The sequence below is a fragment of the Peromyscus californicus genome, unplaced genomic scaffold (assembly GCF_007827085.1).
Source record: "Peromyscus californicus insignis strain IS unplaced genomic scaffold, ASM782708v3 Scaffold_4__1_contigs__length_199733344, whole genome shotgun sequence".
NCBI lineage: Eukaryota > Metazoa > Chordata > Mammalia > Rodentia > Cricetidae > Peromyscus > Peromyscus californicus.
The window spans coordinates 171,228,093-171,249,714 of NW_026294562.1; the positions used below are offsets into that span (position 1 = coordinate 171,228,093).

At 44.1% G+C, this 21,622-nt stretch overlaps 1 pseudogene; it reads left to right on the forward strand.

Annotated features, from left to right (window-relative positions):
- The first annotated feature begins 1,658 nt into the window (after positions 1-1,658).
- Positions 1,659-21,622, forward strand: part of LOC128124081 (carcinoembryonic antigen-related cell adhesion molecule 1-like) — a 69,918-nt pseudogene continuing 49,954 nt past the window's right edge.

Below are 21,622 nucleotides of genomic sequence, written 5' to 3' on the forward strand. Positions count from 1 at the left end.
CCAACTTAGGGTGCATTCATTTTTTTTTTGAGACAGGATTTCTCTGTGTTGTTTTGGTGCCTGTCCTGGGTCTTGCTCTGTAGACCAGGCTGGTCTTGAACTCACAGAGATACACCTGGCTCTGCCTCCTGAATGCTGGAATTAAAAGCATGTGCCACCACTGCCTGGCAGGTGCTTTATTCTTTAAACAAGAAATCCAGCTATAACAATTATAGATTGTGAAGGCTGTCCAAAGTATGCTTAAATCATCATAGCTGGAGAAGTTTTGAAAATTCCAGGGAATGCTGACATACTGGCCCTGAATCTCAAAGACTAACACACCAGATATTACCAACACTGAGAAACTTGCAGGGTTTGGTTTGGTTTTCATTTTATGTTATAAGTCCAGAACGTGTTATTGTTAGTGAATGAATGTACTTTGCTTTAAAATTTAAAGTCAGAATAAAACTATTTTAGAGTGAGTAAAGGACTTGGATATTCCTGCCCTGAACAAGATTTACAAAAAGCTAATAAACACATGGGAATGGGGGATCAACATCATCAGTCTTCATGGAACTGCAGATCAAAATGGCAATGAGTCTCACTTCAGCTATTCTAGTCTCCAGCAAAAATCTACCTAGATACTCAAAGGCAGCTGCACACTGGGACCTTCCTGGGAAACTTGGTCCTCAGCTTCATTACAGCCTTTGGAACTTGGCTACCATCCTTTAGGCAGCCTAAACATGAGCTGCAGGTCTCCTCATGAACACTAGGGGGAAACAATAAACCACATATTCTACAGGGAAAACTCCCTAAGGTGTGAACCTGCCTTGCAGCTTTGTTTCCACCCAGTTCCAACAGACTTGGAGCTCCCTCACATAATCATTTCCTGTGTCTCCGAGACCATATTCTGCAAGGAGACCCTATGTAGTCCCCTCCCTCCGATCATTATCCATGAGGAAAGAGGGAGATTACAGGGCAATCACCTGGGAGAGCAAAGGCATCCTAGAAAGGTGAGGGAGGGCATGGGCAGACCTGAATCACATTCAGCCAGCACAGGAAACTGGGGGTGGACGGGTCTCCCTGGTGCCCTCCGTAAGAAGCTGGAGCACAGGGTCCTCTTCCTAGGACACACAGCTCACCTCCTCCTGCACACCAGAATATGAACCATTGAGATAAAGTGTATCCCTTGACAGACACCTGACTGGTAACACCAGTGATGATGGATCTGGGCCCTCCCCAGCCATCACTCAGTGCCTAGAGAAGACTGCCACTCCATGCCAGGAGTAAATCCCACCTTCCCTGAGCATTGACATCACAGGGCAGACTGGGCTCTGCTGTTTTTTTTTGTGTGTGTCACAAGGAAATACACTCTTGTCTATAGGAAGTTCAGGGACAAAACTTTGGAGTGGTCTCTTGTTCTCTTGGGGTACAGACATTTCTCAGTCTTGAGGCTCAAAGTATGTTCCAGAACACTGAACCAGAAAGGAATAGAAAGATGGGAGGCAGCACTCACAGAACAGACCAATGTGCATATACAAACTCCACCTCCAGCCCATTTGACTCCAGGAAGTGCCCTCCTCCTAAAAGCAGAGCAGACACCAGAGGAGCCCAGTTTGGCAGCAGCCTGAGAGACAAACCTCCTCTCCAGAACAAGAGCCTAGGCCACAGCCGAGACTATGGAGCTCACCTCAGCCCCTCTCCACAAAGCACAGGTCTTCTGGAGGGGACTCCTGCTCACAGGTGAGGAGACATTCCTGGGGAATAGAGAGTTGGGGAGCTCAGAGACTGGATGGGGTCTTCTGGGAGAGTGAAGTAGCCTGAGAAGTGACATCTTAAAATCTGAGAGCAACAGGAAGCTGTTGGTGGATAGAAATTGGTGTGTGGGGAGGAAAAGCTCAGTTATTTCTCATTTTAAGTATATCAGCACTGGCCACTGTATCCTGAAGACTGACGTTCACAACTCTGTCAGAGTGCCTCTCCAAGTAAAACTCAAACTGAGGCCAGTAAACAACAGCGTAATCGCATAGGACCAGAGATATTTGCAAAAACCCAGGCTCTGGGGAACTCATTTGCTCACAGGTATCTGAACCTGTTTTTGGTAGAGAGATGCAAACCAAAAAGAACAAGTCCTCTTCAAAAGCCCTCCTACTACTGGGCAGGAAGACAGAGCAGCAAGGACATCTAGAAGGTGGGCTCAGGGGCTGACAAGCACTTCAGAGGAAACAGAGCAGGGAAAGGTCAGAAAATGAAGGCACAGAGTCTTTAGAGGAGGAGGTCAGACAAGACATGCTACACTCACCATAGATTCTGAGTGTGAGCAGGGATCTGAGGGCAGTGAGGGGTCAGCTGTGTAGACACCAAGAAGACAGTCTCATACATTCTAAGATTTATGGGTACTGATGAATGGGGATGATGCTGCTGACCTCGCCCCAATAGGACACACACACCAAGGCTGAGAGTTGAAGGCACTCAGCGTTCAAATTTCTACCAAGTGGAAAGTCCTAATATTGAAAGACTTTTCTCCCTTCCCTCTTAGCCTCACTTGTAACCTACTGGACCTCTCCCACCACTGCCCAAGTCACTGTGGAAGCAGTTCCATCACACGTTGCTGAAGGGGACAATGTCCTTCTACTTGTCCACAATCTGCCAGCGACAGCCCCATTTTTTCACTGGTACAAGGGGAAAAATGTTGATCAGAGGAATGAAATTGCGCGACTGGTAATATCCAGAGGTAAAATAGAACCGGGGACTGTGTACAGCGGCAGAGAGATAATATTCCCCAATGGATCCTTGCTCTTCCTGAATGTCACTCAAAAAGATGCAGGAGTCTATTTGCTACGTGTGACTATGGAAAACTTTGATGAAGAGAAGGCATCTGTGCAGTTTCATGTAGAGGGTAAGCAATTCTCTGTAACTTCTGGGTCCTGAGTGGAGCTAAGCCTCCTTCACACATAGGAATGTCAGTCCTAGATGACTCTGTGTTAAGGTCCCCATATGGTGGATCAAGCATTCAGTAAAGGACACACACTAAAATGTGGAAAAAAGCAGCAATAAATCAGGATGCCTCACTTGAATCCACCCGCAGAGAAGAGGGGGTGAGGTAACTGAGCCCAGGCATGTCAGACTCTGACCAGGGTCTTAGCTGCTCATCATGACCATGGCCTTGAGAAAGACCCTTCAGGACTCAAGCAGGGCCTGGCTGAGGAAACCATGAGAGTCTCACAGAGAGATGAGCACCTGAAGATTTGTTCAAGAACTCCATGCCAGACTGGACCAGGAATCCTGGGAAGGTTGTAGACTGGGTTTGAATTTGACCTGCTGTTGGAGCAGATGGGGGACGATGATGGATTGTAGACTGGGAGCCTGCTGACAGTCTTTTGATAGACTTTTCTCTCTTCTCTCTTAGCCTCACTTGTAACCTACAGGACCTCCCCCAACACTGACCAAGTCACTGTGGAAGCAGTTCCATCACACGTTGCTGAAGGGGACAATGTCCTTCTACTTGTCCACAATCTGCCAGCAACAGCCCCATTCTTTCACTGGTACAAGGGGAAAAATGTTGATCAGAGGAATGAAATTGCGCGACTGGTAATACCCAGACGTAAACTAGAACGAGGGCCTGTATACAGTGGCAGAGAGACACTATACCCCAAAGGATCCTTGTTCTTCCAGAATGTTACTCAGAAAGATGCAGGAGTCTATTTGCTTCGTGTGACTATGGAAAACTTTGATGAAAAGAAAGTATCTGTGCAATTTAAGGTTCACCCTAAGTAATAATCTCTGTAATCTCTGGTGGCCGAAGCCACGCTGTCACCCCTGGGAAAGGCACATAAATGTTTTTCAAGTGGAGCTCTTTAGAAGGCAAGGCACTTTAGAGAATCCCATCCATTTGGAAAGACCCATAGAAACAATACTGCATTCCTCTGTGCTGATCCTAGGGAGCTCATGGGCTTCAGGCCTCTAACTTTGAGCTATGATTCTTCTTGTAGTATATCTTAGTTTTGCTTTGTTAATTGTGATTTTGCCTGTGATTTCTGGAAACAAAGCTGATCTGTTACAGAAAGATTGTCTCTGGTGGCCTCTGGATGCCTTTGGAGTCATTCTGAGTGAACAGGAGGAACTCACTAAGTTCAATGTGTTTTGCTTATTCAACTCCAGAAAGGGATAAACATACTCCAAAGAACTTAAGAACTTTAAAAACGGTTTCTTAAAGGTGACCTTAAAATCTTTTAGGAACATATGATGAAAAGATAGAGAACATGCAAGGTCAGACATATCTCTGGCGCCAGGACATGAAAACTCAGATATTTTTCTAATGTCAAAAAATCAGTAAAGGTATCTAAAACTCCCAGTTCCCTTAAAAGAAGAGCACATGCAGAAATTACCAGGAAGAATAGATATTTAGTCCCAGCAGTTAAAGAGTTAGATATTAATCATTCCTCTTTTGAGGACTTATAAAGAATAGGATTATAACTGTAGTCCACATGAAAGGTATATACAGATTACTTAGAAATTGGCAAACACCTGAACATAATATCCTAGACGTAACAATACACTCAGGAGATTACAACAATATGAAAGTATCATATTGTTAAGAAGTAATCACAGGGCTTAAATCCCTTACTTTGTATCAGCGTGTTTGTTGCTGGCTAGGGCACACTATGAAGGAGATCTAATCATTTGGCTTGCACTATAATGATAGGGGGAAAAGGTCAGTGACGTCAAGGGAGTAGGATTAAGAAGAGAACTAAAATGAATGAATGTGAATGATTCTTGGGAAATGATTAAAGAGAAATGATTAGAAATTGCTCATGCTTGAATACATTAGAACTTGTATAATAAAGACGGCCTGAGGTAGTTGGGACCATCACTTTGAAAGGCAAACAGTGGTCCTACTTTTCATTCTTCACCGACTTCACACCTCCGTCCTGTGGCACAGAAGCCCACTGGACATGGACTCCAGCGCTCTGGGTCGTGGGTGGAGTTAATCCTACTTCACACATAGGGTTGTCAGCCCTGGATGACTCTGTGTTATGGTCCCCACATTGTGGTTTAAGCATTCAGTAAAGGACACACGTTAATGTGTGGAACAAACAGCAATAAATCAGGATGCCTCACTTGGATCTGAGAAGAGAGTTTGAGGTAACTGAGCCCAGGCACATCAGACAGAGTCTTAGATGCTCACCATGAACATGGCCTTGAGAAAGACCCTTCAGGACTCAGGCAGGGCCTGGCTGAGGAAACCATGAGAGTCTCACAGAGAGATGAGCACCTGAAGATTTGTTCAAGAACTCCATACCAGACTGGACCAGTAATCCTGGGAAGCTTGTAGACTGGGTTGGAATTTGATCTCCTGTTGGAGCTGACAGGGGACAATGATGGATTGTAGACTGGGAGCCTGCTGACAGTCAGCCTCTGAGAGCCATGTCTGAGGTAGGTCACCTGGATATCTCCTCCTGAGACACAGTGTGCTCAGCATAGGTGAAGAGGTAGGAAAGGCAATAAGCCAGCTAATCAATGGTTCTGAGACCTCCTAGGGAGGTCAAGAGCCATAAGTGATAGCAGGGGTGTAAGTATAGAAAAGGCAGCTCCTTGTCCTCTGGGATTATTTCTTGCAGGCAAACACTAATAGACACTGCTTGGTGGAAGATAAGGTTGTTGTTCACATTTCAGGTTAACTTGCAGGCATGGCAATGATCATTTACCATGTGTCCTATTACAGGGAAACTGAGACAGGAAACAGTCACTGAGTCAGGGTCACACAGCCCTTGGGTGGTTCAAGCTATCTGTTCACAGTCATATCTCCAGCCTCCCCAAATGGAGACCTTTTAGGTGACCATCAGTCATCTAGATTATTTTGTAGACTCAGCCTTTTTATAGGGTTCCCTGATTCATGTCGATCAACATCAAACACCTGTCAGGAATGGCCCACAAATTATTTAGTTAAAAAGATACAGAAAGCTATTTCATCATGGAGGGATCTGAAGTTCACACTCACAGAAAGTGTGAGCAAGAATTTGCACAAAAATCTATTGGATATACACACCACCTACATGAGATATCTGGACATGTGGTTTGAAGTGAAGCCCATTATGACATCTACACAAATACCCTGAATCAGGGGTCACTGTGGGAGATCTGGGGAGGAGGAAGATTCAGCTCTCTCTTACACACCCTGTCTTGAATCCAAACATGTGCTCTTGCAGAGAGCCATGCCATTTTGTGACCTGTGGGAGCTGACTGAGATCTGAGGGTGAAGGACTCTCAGCTGGTCCCCTCCACTGTTTATCCACAGAGCCAGTGACTCTGTCCTTCATCCAAGTCACCAACACCAAGGTCAAAGAACTGGACTACGTGCTCCTGATAGCTTCTCAAAGGACCCTGATAGCTCCAGCTGTTGGCTCTTCCATGGCCAGAGTCTGGGGTTCACATACAGGATGAAGCTGTCCCTGAACCACAGCACCCTCAGCATAGACTCTGTCAGAAAGTTCTAGTGGGACCCACCAAATCACACTATATACTCATTTGTCCCTTTGTCCACACAAATCTACTTTCATATTTTCATTGCAAAGGGTCATTGGGCAGCACCTTGAGGAAAAACACAAACACAGCCTCGGCCCCAGTAAATTACTGTATCTGGACTGTTCTATTGACCTGACATATCATCTCTCCAAAGGACCGTGACCCTGAATTGTTTCAGAGGGACTCAAAGACCTTCTGCAGCAGTAAGGCCATCCTTACCCAAATTTAAAATTTTTAAATAAAATAAAATAGAAGAGCCGGGCAGTGGTGGCATGTTGGAGCCTGCCGACAGTCAGCTGGGCAGCTCAGTAGAGGCATGCATGAAGAAGACAGAAAAGAGTTGAGCGGTCTGCCAGTCAGTTTGGAACAGCTCCGAGTTTATTTCATAGCCATCTTATATACAGTTTTGAAGGACAGAGATAGAACATTGCACAGTGCAGGCACTCAACCAGTATCTATCTTGCTTTGCGTCAAGGAGCTGGCAGTATCATTTTCTATCTCAATGTATCTCTAGCTGGCATCAGCAGCCTGCATCTAGCTAGATAGTATGTTCCTTCTAGTGGGCTAATCAGGATTTTCTCACAGCCTTGGAGCAAATAAGCCTGAACTCTATAGACTCAGAATAAACTAAGTCAGTTGTGGGCTCCTACAGTGGCACACAACTTTGGTCCCAGCACTCAGGAGGCAGAGGCAGGTGGATTTCTGTGAGTTCAAGACCAGCCTGGTCTACAGAGTTAGTTCCAGGAAAGAGAAATCCTGTCTTGAAAAACCAAAAGCAAACAAACAAACAAACTACTGTTAGCCCAGGTGTGGGAGAGCCAGTCCCAAAACTGTGACCATGGGAGAAATGTTCCAATGACTCATTTGTCTTGTGGTGACAGAGGCCGAGGAGAAGTGTCTTATCTACAGAGAGAGTTCCAGGACAGCCAGGGAAAACACACAAAAAAACCCTGTCTTGAAAAACCAAACAAAAAGAAACATAAAACTAGATGTACTGAATCTGATAGACAAGAAAGTGGGAAATAGCCTTGAATTCACAGACACAGGAGACAACATCCTGCATGGAACATTGTTAGCACAGGCATTAAGATCAACAACTAAAAAACGGGACCTCATACAACTGAAAAGCTTCTTTAAGGCAGAGGGCACCATCAACAAGACAAAACTTCAGCCTACAAAATGGGAAAAGATGTTCACCAGCTCCATATCAGATAGAGGACTAATATCCAAAATATATAAAGAACTCAAGAAACCATACATCAACAAAAAATCCAATAAACAAATGGGGGGTACATATCTAAACAGAGAATTCTCAGTAGAGGGATCTCATATGGCCAATAAACACTTAAAGAAATGTTGAACATTCTTAGCTATCAGGGAAATGTAATCAAAACTACTTTGAGATTCTGTCTTATACTTGTCAGAATGGCTAAGTCAGTAACATAAGCCAGGAACTGGAAACAACCTAGAAGTCCCTCAACAAAGAATGGATAAATATGGTACATTTGCATAACAGAGTATTACTCAGCTAAAAACAAAATCATACTCTTTGTAAGCAAATGGACAGAATTAGAAAAAAAATCAGCCTGAGTGAGGTAACCCAGACCCAGAAAGACAAACATGGTATGTAGCATGAATCTTAAAGAGTCTTATTAATAAAATCAAACCTGAGGCCAGTTATCAGGGTGAACTGGAAGATCAGAGAGCTAGAACAAGCCACAGCTCCCTCACCTCACCGGATCCTCAGTTGGTCTTGTTTCCTCAGACTGGAGGCCTCTGAGTCCTCATCCAGAATGGGTCTCAGCTGACCTGCTGCTAGAAGCCTGAATGCTTAACCAGCCAAATGCTTAACCAGATCAAAATGCTAACCAGCCAAATGCTTCTAGTTTCTGGTCCTCACGCCTATGGTATATACTCTCTCATAAATGCATATTAGTTAAATGTATGATAATCATGATACAACACAGAGACACAGAAAGGCTAAGTAACTAGGAGGGCTCTAATGGGGACACATAGATATCCCTGGGAAGGGGAAGTATATTTTGTGGGACTGGGGTTAGGCAGGAATGGGAACAGGAGGGATCATGTTGGAGGAGAGAGTACAGGAAGAGATGACTGAAACTGGAGGGCATTTGAGGGGTGATGTGGAAACCTAGGGGAGTGGAAACTCCCAGGATTCTACAAGTGTGACCCTAGTGAGGACTCCTAGTAATGAAGGATTCAGAACCTGAACTGGCCATCTTCTGTAGCCAGGAAACTTCCAGTTGTGGGACTGGGACATCAACCCAGCCACAAAAACTTCAACCTACAGTCTACCAGCCTGCAAGATGTGTGGGGTCAATGGAGGAGCAGAACTTGTGGGAGTGGCCAAACCATGATGTCATTTTTTTAACAGCTGAGCAATATTCAATTGTTTCAACGTACCACATTTTCTTTATCCATTCTTTGGTTGAGGGACATCTAGGTTGTTTCCAATTTCTGGCTATTGTGAATAAAGCTGCAATGAACATAGTTGAGCAAGTGTCCTGTGGTAGGATGAGGCATCCTTTGGGTTTGTGACTGAGAGTGGTATAGCTGAGTCTTCAGTTAGATCTATTCCCAATTTTCTGAGGAACTGCCATATTGGTTTCCATAGTGGCTTTACAAGTTTGCACTCCCTCTAGCAATGGAGGAGTATTCCCCTTGCTCCACATCCTCACCAACATGGAGCTGCACTAGGTCTCAGCATACATGTTATGGCTGTTGGCTTGGTTTTTGTGAGTCTCCTGACAGTGGGAATGGTGTGTAACTGATTCTATCACCTGCCCTTGGGACTGTTTCCTCCTACTGGGTTTCCTCACCCAGCCCTGATATGAGGGTTTGTGTCTAGTCTTACTGTAACTTGTTATGATGTATTTGGTTGATATCCCTGGGGGGGGGGGTCCTGCTCTTTTCTGAAGAGAAACAGAAATGGACCTGGGGGAGAAGGGATATATGAGAGAGGGACTGGGAGGATTGGAGGGAGGGGACACTGTGATCAAGATGTATTACATAGAGAAGGATCAAAAGAAAAGAGAAAGCTGTATGATGAAGTCACAACTACACCAGACAAGTTAGATTGTCCCTCCAGACTTCATTCTCACTTCATCCATCAATCAAAGCAGGTGCAATGAAAATTCATCTCTAAAGTGATTCTAAACCCTGGTTACTGAAGTGAGGTCCATCAACCAGCAGTGATGCATTACCAGGTCTTGGCAGCAGTGTGTGTGTGTGTGTGTGTGTGTGTGTGTGTGTGTGTGTGTGTGTGTGTGTCCAGGGTCAGCCTAGGCAACACAGCAAGACCAGAGCAGCAAAGAGAACAGGCATGTTGGGAAGGAGGGAGAGGGGGAGGGAGAATAAAATAGAGGGAGGAGTAAATGAAGGAGGGAGGGGAGGAAGGGGAGGGCAGAGCAGCAAAGAGACCAGGAATGCTGGGAGGTAGAGGGAAGGAGGAGGGGTGGGGAGGGAAAGAAAGAGAGGGGACAGAAGGAGGGAAAGGAGGAGTAGGGAGGGAGGTGGAAGGAAGGAGAGGGAGGGGGCTGGAGGCTTTCAGGTCTTACAGAAATATCAGAATCTGTATTGAAACAGTAACCTTGTGTGGTTATTGTGTGGTTTGTAAGTACATTAAAGTTTGACAAGTTCTTCTCTAAAGTGTCTTCCAATTCTAAATGTGAGTGTTTCACATTCACTGAAAATGGGACTCAGTGGGGGGCAATTGACCTAGTCACCCAGTCTACACTTTTTAAAAGTTTATTTATTTATTTTACATCCTGACCATGGCCTCTCCTCCCTCCTCTCTTCCCATCCCCACCTCTCACCTCGCCTCTGTCTGCCCTCTCAATCCACCCTCCTACATATTCACTCAGAAAGGGGTAGGCCTCCCATGAGTATCAACAAAACATGGCATATCAAGATGCCATAAGATGCAGCACCTCCTCCTGTATTCAGGCTGGGCAAAGTAGTCCAGCATGAAGAATAAGTTCCCAAGAGTCAGCCAAAGCATCAGGGACAGGCCCTGCTCCTATTCCCAGGGACAGACCAAGCTGTACAATTGTCACATATATGCAGAAGTCAGTCCCCTGCAGGCTCCCTGCTTGTTCACTCAGACTCCCATGAGCCAGGCTAGCCATTTCTGTGGGTTTTCCTGCGATGCCCCTGACCCCACCTGGTTCCAACAATCCCTCCTCTCTCTCAGCAGGACTCCCCTAGCTTGGCCCACTCTTTGGCCATGGGTCTCTGCATCTGTCCCCATCAGTCACTGGATAAAATCTCATCCATCTGATTTGCTCACTGGAAAACACTAGTGAGGCTGTGCTGCCATCTTGTGACTGTAACTGGTAAAACACACTTAACCATTGATGGTGAAGTCCAAGTCCTAGATGTGCTAAGAGAATCACAACCACTCATATTAACCGCAATTGACTGTCAAAAAACAGCTCAGCCCACATCACAGAGCGTGGTCACATTTGAAAAGGAAGGTTTTGATTGATTTTAATTTGAAGTCTATTTTGTTATATTTAGGATAGCTACACCAGCTTGCTTTTTAAGTCCATTTGATTGGAAATGGTTTTCCCAGCCTTTTACTCTGATGTAGTGTTTGTCTTTGAAGTTGAAGTGTGTTTCTTGTATGCAGCAGAAGGATGGATTCTGAATTTGTGTCCATTCTATTAGCCTGTGTCTTTTTTATAAGCGAATTGAGTCCACTGATATTAAGGGATATTAATGATCAATGTTAATTCCTCTTACCTTTGGTGGTAGTGTGTGTGTGTGTGTGTGTGTGTGTGTGTGTGTGTGTGTGTGTGTGTGTGTGTGTGTATGTATTTGCTTCTTTGGGATTTACTTCTGTGGTGTTATCTATTGCTTGTGTTTTTGTGGGTGCATCTGACTTTCTTAGGTTGTAGTTTTCCTTCTAGTGTTTTCTGTAGGGCTAGATTGTGGATAGGTATTCTTTAAATCTGCTTTTGTCTTGAAATGTCTTATTCACTCTGTCTATGATGATTGAAATTTTGCTGGGTATATTAATCTAGGCTGGCGTCCGTGGTCTCTTAATTGAGAAGTCGGGTGTTATTCTGATGTGACTGCCTTTATAACTCACTTCCCCCTTTTCCTTTGCTGCTCTTAATATTCTTTCTTTATTCTGTAGGCTTAGTGGTTAAATTATTACGTGGCGAGGGGATTTTTGGGGGTCTAGTCTATTTGGTGTTCTATAAGCTTCTTGTATCTTGATAGGTATGTCCTTCTTGAAGTCGGTAATATTTTCTTCCATGATTTTGTTGAATATACTTTTTGTGCATTTGAGTTGGTATTCTTCTCCTTATTATATCTCTATTATTATTAGGTTTGGCCTTTTCATGTTGTCCCAGATTTCTTGGACATTTTGTGTTATGACTTTTTTGGCTTTGGTGTTTTCATTGACTGATGAATCTATTTCCTCTATTGTATTCTCTACACCAGAGATTCTCCCTTCCGACTCTTTTTAAATTTTTTATTTTATATTTTTAATTTTATTTTATAATTAATTTAATTTTATATATCAGCCGTGGATTCTCCTATCCTCCCTCCTCCCACCCCCAGGCTTCCCCCCCAATCCACGCTACATTCCCATCTCCTCCAAGGCAAGGTCTCCCCTAGGGATTCAGCTCAGCCTGGTAGATTCAGTTGAGTCAGTTCCAGTCTCCTCCTCCCTACACCAAGGCTGAGAAAAATGTCTCAGCATAGGCCCTAGGTTCCAAAGAGCCAGCTCATGCACTAAGGACAGGTCCTGGTCCTACTGCCTGGGGGTCTCCTAAATAGTTCAAGCTAATCAACTGTTTCACTTATCCAGAGAGCCTGATCCTCAGCTATTGGTTCACAGTTCATGTGTTTCCACTAGTTTGGCTATTTGTCCCTGTGCTTTTTCCAATCATGGTCTCAATATCTCTTGCTCATATAATCCCTCCTCTCTCTTGTCGATTGGACTCCTGGAGCTCCACCTGTGGCTTGGCCATGGATCTCTGCATCTGCTTCCATCAGTCATGGATGAGAGTTCTATCATGACAGTTAGGGTTTGGCCATCCAATCACCAGTGTAGGTCAGCTCAGACTTTCTCTTGACTATTCCAAGTAGTCTATTGTGGAGGTATCTTTGTGGATTTCTGGGGACCTCTCTAGCACTCTGCTTCTTCCTATTCCCATGGGGACTTCATTTATCATGGTATCTCTTTCCTTGTTCTCCCACTCTGTTTCTGATCCAGCTGGGACCTCCCGCTCCCCTAAGCTCTCTTTCCCCTGACCCTTGCTCTCCATTACCCCTTCCCCTAAGTCCAGTTTGCTCATGTAGATCTCATCCATTTCTCTGTCATTGGGCAATCCCTGTGTCTTTCTTAGGGTCCTCCTTACTAGGTAGCCTCCCTGGAGTTGTGAGTTGCTGCTTGGTTATCCTTTTTTTACATCTAGTATCCACTTATGAGTGAGTACATACCATGTTTGTCTTTCTGAGTCTGGGTTCCTCACTCAGGATGATTTTTTTCTAGTTCCATCCATTTGCCTGCACATCTCATGATGTCATTGTTTTTCTCTGCTGAGTAGTACTCCATTGAGTATATGTACCACATTTTCTTTATCCATTCTTCAGTTGAAGGGCATCTAGGTTGTTTCCAGGCACTGGCTATTACAAATAATGAACATAGTTGAGAATGTGTCTGTCAGGGACAAGGACAGAATCTCCAGTTAGTGGAAAAAATACAGACCCCCATAAGACAGGGAACTAGATCATCTTACAGTCAGGTTGCCTAGCAACAGGACATTGAGGCAGAGCCCTTGACCCTTTCACCCTGTAAACATCCTATACAAACATCCTGTTAGCTTGCCCCACCTTATGTAGATGACAGCTTCTTGCTCCCCCCACCCTGCAGGAACTATTTAAACCTTCCTGGAGAAAAATAAAGTGGCACCTTGCTCAGAATCTAGACTTGGTGTATTTCCTTGTATCTCCTGTCCCTATCATTCTGTTCTTAGGGTGGTCGAGAACCTGTTGTAGCCCTGCAGGCGTGGCAAACTGGCGCCCAATGTGGATGAAACCACCTCTTGAGGATTCGGAACGTCATCTCCTGGAGGAAGACCAAGGCCTTGGTGAAGTTGTTGGATCCCCCTAAAATCACCCAGTTCAGGACGCGATCCCAGAGGAGAGCAGAGACGATGCAGGTAAGAAAGTGACGAGCCATGGGACAGGCAACTTCGTCACAAGGTTTATTTATTTCTGGCCTAAATGAGCCCCTCAAGATACAAGGAACTAGGGTAAAAAAAAAAAAAGACCTTAAAGCCTTTGTTGATTATTAATAACATTCTTAGGGTCTATAAACATTCCCCTGACATACAAGAGGTTATTAATATATAGGAAAAAAAATCTTCAAAGAAGCCTTTTGCCCCCCCTCTACCTGCTGAGGAGGGCTCCCTAGAGGGTTGATCCAAGGGTAGTTGTGTTGACAACTAATTGATCACAACCAGTTACAGATTTCTTTGTTCCTTCTCCACTCCCACTACTTCACTTAAACAGCCGTCCTCAAAAACTTGGACACTAAAGAAAGTTCTCGGCAACTCCCCCTATGATACAAATGCAGCACAGACAAAATTCCCTCCCGACTGAGAGACTGTTCGGGCTGGACAAAAACAAAAGTACCTTCGTTAAACACTTGACCTTTGAAAACGCAAACCCTGCCTGCCAGGAACTAGGGCTTGGGGTAGCTACTGGTGCTTTCGGGGATTTGCCGAGGCAACCATGAGTCCCCTGGGTGACTAGAGGGGATGGGGGACATTTTGTCTCTGGATGGGCAATCGACTGGTGTGCAGGACATTATGTTTCTGCTCCAACAGAGTAAGGACGGTCTGGAGGGGGTGGTGGTAAAAGATCTCAAAGTGTAAAAAATATTGTCAATGGTTTGTCTTTATGAAGGGAGCCAGAACCAGCCTTGGAAGTAGTTCCCAAAACTAAAGTGCTGGTGGGGCCGGATGCTTGCTGTTGTGGAGGGTCAGGTCTTGGTGGCACTGGGGGGAGGGGAGCTTGTGGGGCTTGGAGGGAGGAGGGGAGGGCCTTTCCACCTTGGCGCCTGCTGGCTCCTTCATTCATGGGGAGAGAGTCACAGGGGCCGGCAGGGGGAGGGGGAGTCTGAGAGGGTCAACAGCCTTCTGATTCTTATGATGTGAGGTAGGAGAACATTCAACATTAACACCATTGCTGATCATCACAGAAAGACTAAATCCTGTTAATGGTGCCATAAAAGAGATACACTCTGTTCCCAGATAGTTGCTGGAACACCTGGTTAGAGCTGTAAATATACCTGATCTGCCCAGGAGAGATAGCCCCTCTCCTGAGGAAACTTCTTCTGTTTCAAATGCTGTCCCTCCGGCAAGCCCTCCAGGCTGTTGTCCTCGCCCACAGCAACCCCCACCAGCCCTTTAGCTCTGTTATCACTCTGCTCAGAGTTCCTGTGTGGGGACAGTGGGAACTTTACAGCAAACTGTGTTTGAGACCTTTCACACAGTATACAAGTCCCATAGTCGATCATGTTCTGGGCTGTGACACTGCTTGTCACAAATCCAGTCTGACAGCAGGGGTCATGTTTCCAAGAGCAGTGCTGAATTTTCATCCAAGGTGTCAGAAAGGCTTGTCGGACCTGCTGGCCTTGGTGTCACAGGCGGTCATAGCCATGTTGGGCCAGCTTGACACAGCCTGTGGCTGGCAGGTAGCACAGCAAACAGGGTAGCACCAGAGATGCCACTCAGGGCACTTAGGTCCCTTCCACCTAGACTAACCTATTATTCCTCAGATCAATTCCTAGATCTCTAGAAAGAGAAGCTGTGCTGAGACAACTGCCTTGACGGGAGCCTGTTACTGCTATCACCTTAGCAGTCCTTCTGGGGGTTGGAGCAACGGGAGCAGGCACAGGAATTGCCTCTCTGGTCCTGTCCAACCAACATTACTCTGAACTTCGACTGTCCATAGGCGAGGATATTGCCCAATTTGAACAGGGAATTCCTGCCCTCAAGTCATCCCTTTCCTCCCTAGCTGAGGTAGTTTTACAGAACAGGAGAGGCCTGGATCTCCTCTTTCTACAACAGGGTGGCCTTTGTACTGGGCTCAAAGAGAAATGTTGCTTCTTTACAGACCACACCGGGTAGTCAGGGACAGTATGGTAGGTTAGAAAAGGACTAAAAAAAGAAAAAAAGAAAAGGAGAACAAGAGCTTGGGTGGTTCTAGAATTGGTTTTCCAACTCCCCTTAACCCTTCTTTCCTCCCTCCTAGGACCTGTTGTAGGCCTGCTCCTGGTCCTTGCCTTTGGGCCGTGGGCACTTTCCTGGCTCACTCGTTTCATCTGAAGCCAAATAACAAACCTGCTGGCCAGGCAGATCCAGGTTCATTACCACTGCTTTGATATGCAGGACTCCAGGGTTGAAATTTCCCCTGATGAGAGATGCCCCACACAGACCCCTTCACTCAGGGGAGGCTGCACCTGTGTGTGGGAAAAAGGCTCACTCAAGGCATGATTGGAGTGCAGCTGGGACTACACAGGCTGGGGACCATGGTACCCCAAAATCCTGAGAGCCTGGATTATATGCCCTGTTGCATAGCAGTTGTGCAGTAGCAGCCTTGCGCTTACCCATTTCCGCTCCCTCAAAAAACTGTACAGTCCATTGATTCCCACACTATGGGGATGCCTGTGGTGCTTGAGTCTGGAGAGACATTCCTTCTCAGACCTTTTTTCACAACCTTTAGAGGGATAGGGTCTCTGTAATCCTCCATGCAAAGCCTCTTTCAGAGCCCTCCTTTTAGATCATTCGAAGTTGGTTTATGTTGGCCCTTAGATTTATTACTAAGAAGGGGGAGATGTCAGGGACAAGGACAGAATCTCTAGTTAATGGAAAAATACAGACCCCCATAAGACAGGGAACTAGATCATCTTACAGTCAGGTTGCCTAGCAACAGGACATTGAGGCAGAGCCCTTGACCCTTTCACCCTGTAAACATCCTATACAAACATCCTGTTAGCTTGCCCCACCTTATGTAGATGACAGCTTCTTGCTCCCCCCACCCTGCAGGAACTATATAAACCTTCCTGGAGAAAAATAAAGTGGCACCTTGCTCAGAATCTAGACTTGGTGTATTTCCTTGTATCTCCTGTCCCTATCATTCTGTTCTTAGGGTGGTCGAGAACCTGTTGTAGCCCTGCAGGCGGGGCATGTGTCCTTGTGGTAAGATTGAACATTCCTTGGGTATATGCCCAAGAGTGGTATGGGTGGGTCTTGAGGGAGATTGATTTCCAATTTTCTAAGAAAGTGCCATATTGAATTCCAAAGTGGTTGTACAAGTTTGCATTCCCACCAACCATGTAGGAGTGTTCCCCTTGTTCCACATCCTGTCCAACATAAGCTGTCTTCAGTGTTTTTGATCTTAGCCATTGTGACAGGTGTAAGATGGTATCTCAGAGTTACTTTGATTTGCATTTCACTGATTAAGGATGTTGAGCAATTCCTTAAATGTCTTTCAGCCATTTGAGTTTCCTCTGTTGAGAATTCTCTGTTTAGCTCTATAGCCCATTTTTTAATTGGACTGTTGGTTATTTTGATGTCTAATTTCTTAAGTTCTTTATATATTCTGGATATCAGCCTTCTGTCAGATGTGGGGTTGGTGAAGACCTTTTCCCATTCTGTAGGCTGTCATTTTGTCCTATTGACCATGTCCTTTGCCCTACAAATGCTTCTGAGTTTCAAGAGGTCACCTTTATTAATTGTTGCTCTCAGTGTCTGTGCTACTGGTGTTATATTTAGGAAGTGATATCCGGTGCCAATTCCTTCAAGACTACTTCCTACTTTCTCTTCTATCAAGTTCAGTGTAACTGGATTTATGTTGAGGTCTTTGATCCACTTAGACCTAAGCTTTGTGCACGGTGACAGATATGGATCTATTTGCAGTCTTCTACATGTTGACATCTAGTTATGCCAGCACCATTTGTTGAAGATGCTTTCTTTTTTCCATTGTACAGTTTTGGCTTCTTTGTCGAAAATCATATGTTCATAGGTGTGCGGATTAATGTCAGGGCCTTCAGTTCGATTCCATTGGTCCACATGTTGGTTTTTATGCCAGTACCAAGCTGTTTTTATTATTGTAGCTCTATAGTAGAGCTTGAAGTCAGGGATTGTGATACTTCCAGAGGTTGTTTTATTGTACAGGATCCTTTTGGCTATCCTAGGTTTTTTTTTTCATATGAAGTTGAGTTTTGTTTTTTCCAGGTCTGTGAAGAATTGTGTTGTTATTTTGATGGGGATTGCATTGAATCTGTAGATTGCTTTTGGTAAGATTTCCATTTTTACTATGTTAATCCTACCTATCCATGAGCATGGGAGATTTTTCTATTTTCTGACATCTTCAATTTCTTTTTTCAGGGACTTAAAGTTCTTGTCATATAAGTCCTTTGCTTGTTTAGTTAGAGTTACCCCAAGGTATTTTGTATCATTTGTGGCTATTGTAAAGGGTGATGTATCTGTGATTTCTTTCTCAGCCTGTTTGCCCTTTGTATATAAGAGGGCTACTGATACTTTTTGAGCTAATCTTGTATCCTGCTACATTGCTGAAGGTGTTCATAAGCTGTTTGAGTTCCTTGGTTGAATGGATTAAGTCCATTTGAATCATAACATCAGTTAAGTCCTTTATTTCTCTGTTAAGTTTTGATTTGGCAGTTTTGTCCAGTGGTGAAAGCGGGGTGCTGAAGTCTCCCACTATTAATGTGTGGTGGGTTTTTTTTGTTTGTTTGTTTTTGTTTGTTTGTTTTTTGAGACAGGGTTTCTCTGTGTAGCTTTGCGCCTTTCCTGGAACTCCCTTTGTAGACCAGGCTAGCCTTGAACTCACAGAGATCCACCTGCCTCTGCCTCCTGAGTGCTGGGATTAAAGGCGTGCATCACCACTGCCCAGCTTAATGTGTGGTGTTTGTATGTGATTTAAGCTTTAGTAATGTTTCTTTTACATATGTGGGTGCCCTTGTGTTTACAGCATAAATGTTCAGAATTGAAACTTCATCTTGGTGGATCTTTCCTGTGATAAGTATGTAATGTCCTTCTTTATCTGTTTTATTGATTTTAGTTTGACGTCTATTTTGTTAGATATTATGATAGCTACACCAGCTTGTTTCTTAAGTCCATTTGATTGGAAAGACTTTTCCCAGCCTTTTACTCTGAGGTAGTGTCTGTCTTTGAACTTGAGGTGTGTTTCTTGTATGCAGCAGAAAAATGGGTCCTGCTTTCATATCCATTCTGCTAGCCTGTGTGTTTTTATACATGAATTAAGTCCATTGATATTAAGGGATATTAATGACCAGTGGTTGTTCATTCCTGTTATCTTTTCGTGGTATTGTGTGTGTACTTCTCTTCTTTGGGGTTTACTGCTGTGGGGTATCTATTGCCTGTGTTTTTGTGAGTGCATCTGACTTCCTTAGGTTGGAATTTTCCTTCTAGTGCTTTCTGTAAGGCTGGATTTGTGGATAGGTGTTGTTTAAATATGCTTTTGTCTTGAAATGTCTTATTCACTCTGTCTATGATGATTGAAAGTTTTGCTGGGTATATTAATCTAGGCTGGCATCCATGGTCTCTTAGTGTCTGCATTACATATGTCCAGGACCTTCTGGCTTTCAAAGCCTCCATTGAGAAATCAGATGTTTTTCTGATGAGTTTTGCCTTTATAAGTCACTTGGCATTTTCCTTTGCTGCTCTTAATATTCTTTCTTTATTCTGTAGGTTTATTTGTTTAATTGTTATGTGATGAGGGGACTTTTTTTGGGGTTCTAGTCTGTATGGTTTTCTATAGGCTTCTTGTATCTTCATAAGTATTTCCTTCTTTAAGTTGGGAAAGTTTTCTTCCATGATCTTGCTGAATATATTTTCTGTGCCTTTGAGTTGGTATTCTTCTCCTTCTTCTATACCTATTATTCTTAGATTTGGCCTTTTTATGTATGGTGTCCCAGATTTCTTGGACAATTTGTGTTATGACCTTTTTGGCTTTGGTATTTTGTTTGACTGACGAATCCATTTCCTCTGTTGTATCCTCTACACCAGAGATCTTCTCTTCCATCTCTTGTATTCTGTTGGGTATGCTTGCATCTGTGTTTCCTGTTCGTTTACTCCATTTTTCTATTTCCAGCATTCCCTCTATTTGTGTCTTCTTCATTGTTTCTATTTCCCTTTTCAGGTCTTGAACTGTTTCCCTCACCTGTTTCATTGCTTTTTCATGGTTTTCTTTAAGGGATTTATTGCTTTCTTCCAATTTTTATTTGTCTTTTCCTCTATTTCTTCATAGATTTTGTCCCATTTTTGTTTGACTTTTTCTCAATTTCTTTATTGATTTCCTCCACTTTTTTGTACATCTTTCCCTCAAATTCATTTTTCATTTTTTCTTGAAAGGCCTCTAGCATTTTCATGAGGCTATTCTTAAGGTCACTTTCTTCTGTTTCTTCTACCTTGTGATGTTCAGGTCATGCTGTTGGAGGAGGGCTAGGTTCTGGTGATGCTGTATTGCTCTCTATGTTGTTGTATATACTTCTGCCTTGACATCTACCCATCTCCTCATCTAATAGGTGTAAGAGGTGCCTGTGTCTGAGCGAGTTACTATTGGTCCACTCTGTGCTTGTTGTGTCTGTGTCTCAAGGGGCCCTTCTGGGTCTAATCTTAGCTCTTGTTCTAATTGGAGCAGGCAGCTTCTGTGTCTCAGTGAGCTGCTCTTGGGTCAACCCAAGGTAGTTGATTCTGTGACTCACAGATCCATTCTTGGTCTTATCAAGGCTCTTGGTCCAGTCAGAGCTGACAGATTCTGTGTTTCATGAAGCCTCTCTTGGTCCAATGAGAGGTGGCAGATTCTACTTCTCAGAAAGCCACTCTTGGTCTAATGAGGGCTGGCAGATTCCCTGTCTCCTGAGGTTACTCTTGGTCCAATGACAGCTCTTTGTCCAGTGAGAGCTCTCTCCCTCTGGGCCCAATGAGAGCTCTCTCTCTGAGCTGGATGAGGGCTGGGGGTGGGTTTCCAAGTCTCAGGAAGTGGTGGGGGTCTGGGGCAGATGGGTGTGGGGGCAGAGCATGTAGATTGCAGGGTTCACTGGGGGGTCTTGGAGAAGGAGAACCTTGCCACAGTAGCCTTTACAGCTGGCTGGCAACTGGGGCCACATTGGGTGGGTATTCCCAAGGAACGGCTGTGGCCCAGGGATGGGTCCTAGAGGCAGGCCTCCCTGGGTATTCCCTTCCATCTCTTATATTCTGTTGGTTATGTTTGCATCTGTAGTTCCTGTTCATTTACCCAGATTTTCTATTTCCAGCATTTCCTCAGTTTGTGTCTTCTTCATTGCTTCTATTTCAATTTTTAGGTCTTTAACTGTTTCCTTCAACTGTTTATTTGCTTTTTTCATGGTTTTCTTGCCTTTCATTAAGGGATTTATTTATTTCTTCCAATTTTTTTGTTTGTCTTTCCCTCAATTTCCTCAAGAGAATTTTTCATTTCCTATTTGAAGGCCTCTATCATCCTCAAAGTTATTTCTAAGGTTGCTTTCTTCTATGTTGTGATATTCAAGTCTTGCTGTTGTAAAACTACTAGGTTCTGGTGATTCCATATTACTCTTTATGTTGTTGTATCTATTTTTGCATTGGCATGATATGCCTCATGAGATGCCTGAGTCTGAGTGAGCTGCTCTTGGTCCATTACATATTAATCACAGGAAAGATCCGCCAAGATGAAGTCTCAATTCTGATCATGTATGCTCCAAATACAAGGGCACCCACATCTCTAAAAGAAACATTACTAAAGCTTAAATCATACATCAAATTCCACTTCAACACCCAACTCTCATCAATGGACAGATCTTCCAGACCTAAACTTAACAGAGAAATAAGGGACCCAATAGAATAGAAGATGTCATGACTCAAAATGGACTTAATAGATATCTACAGAACATTCTACACTAACTAAAAAGAATATACCTTCTTCTCAGAACCCCATGGAACTTCCCTAAAATTGACCATGTACTCAATCACAAGGAAACTCTCAACAGATTATAAAAAAATTGGAATAACCACCTGTATTTTACTGGACC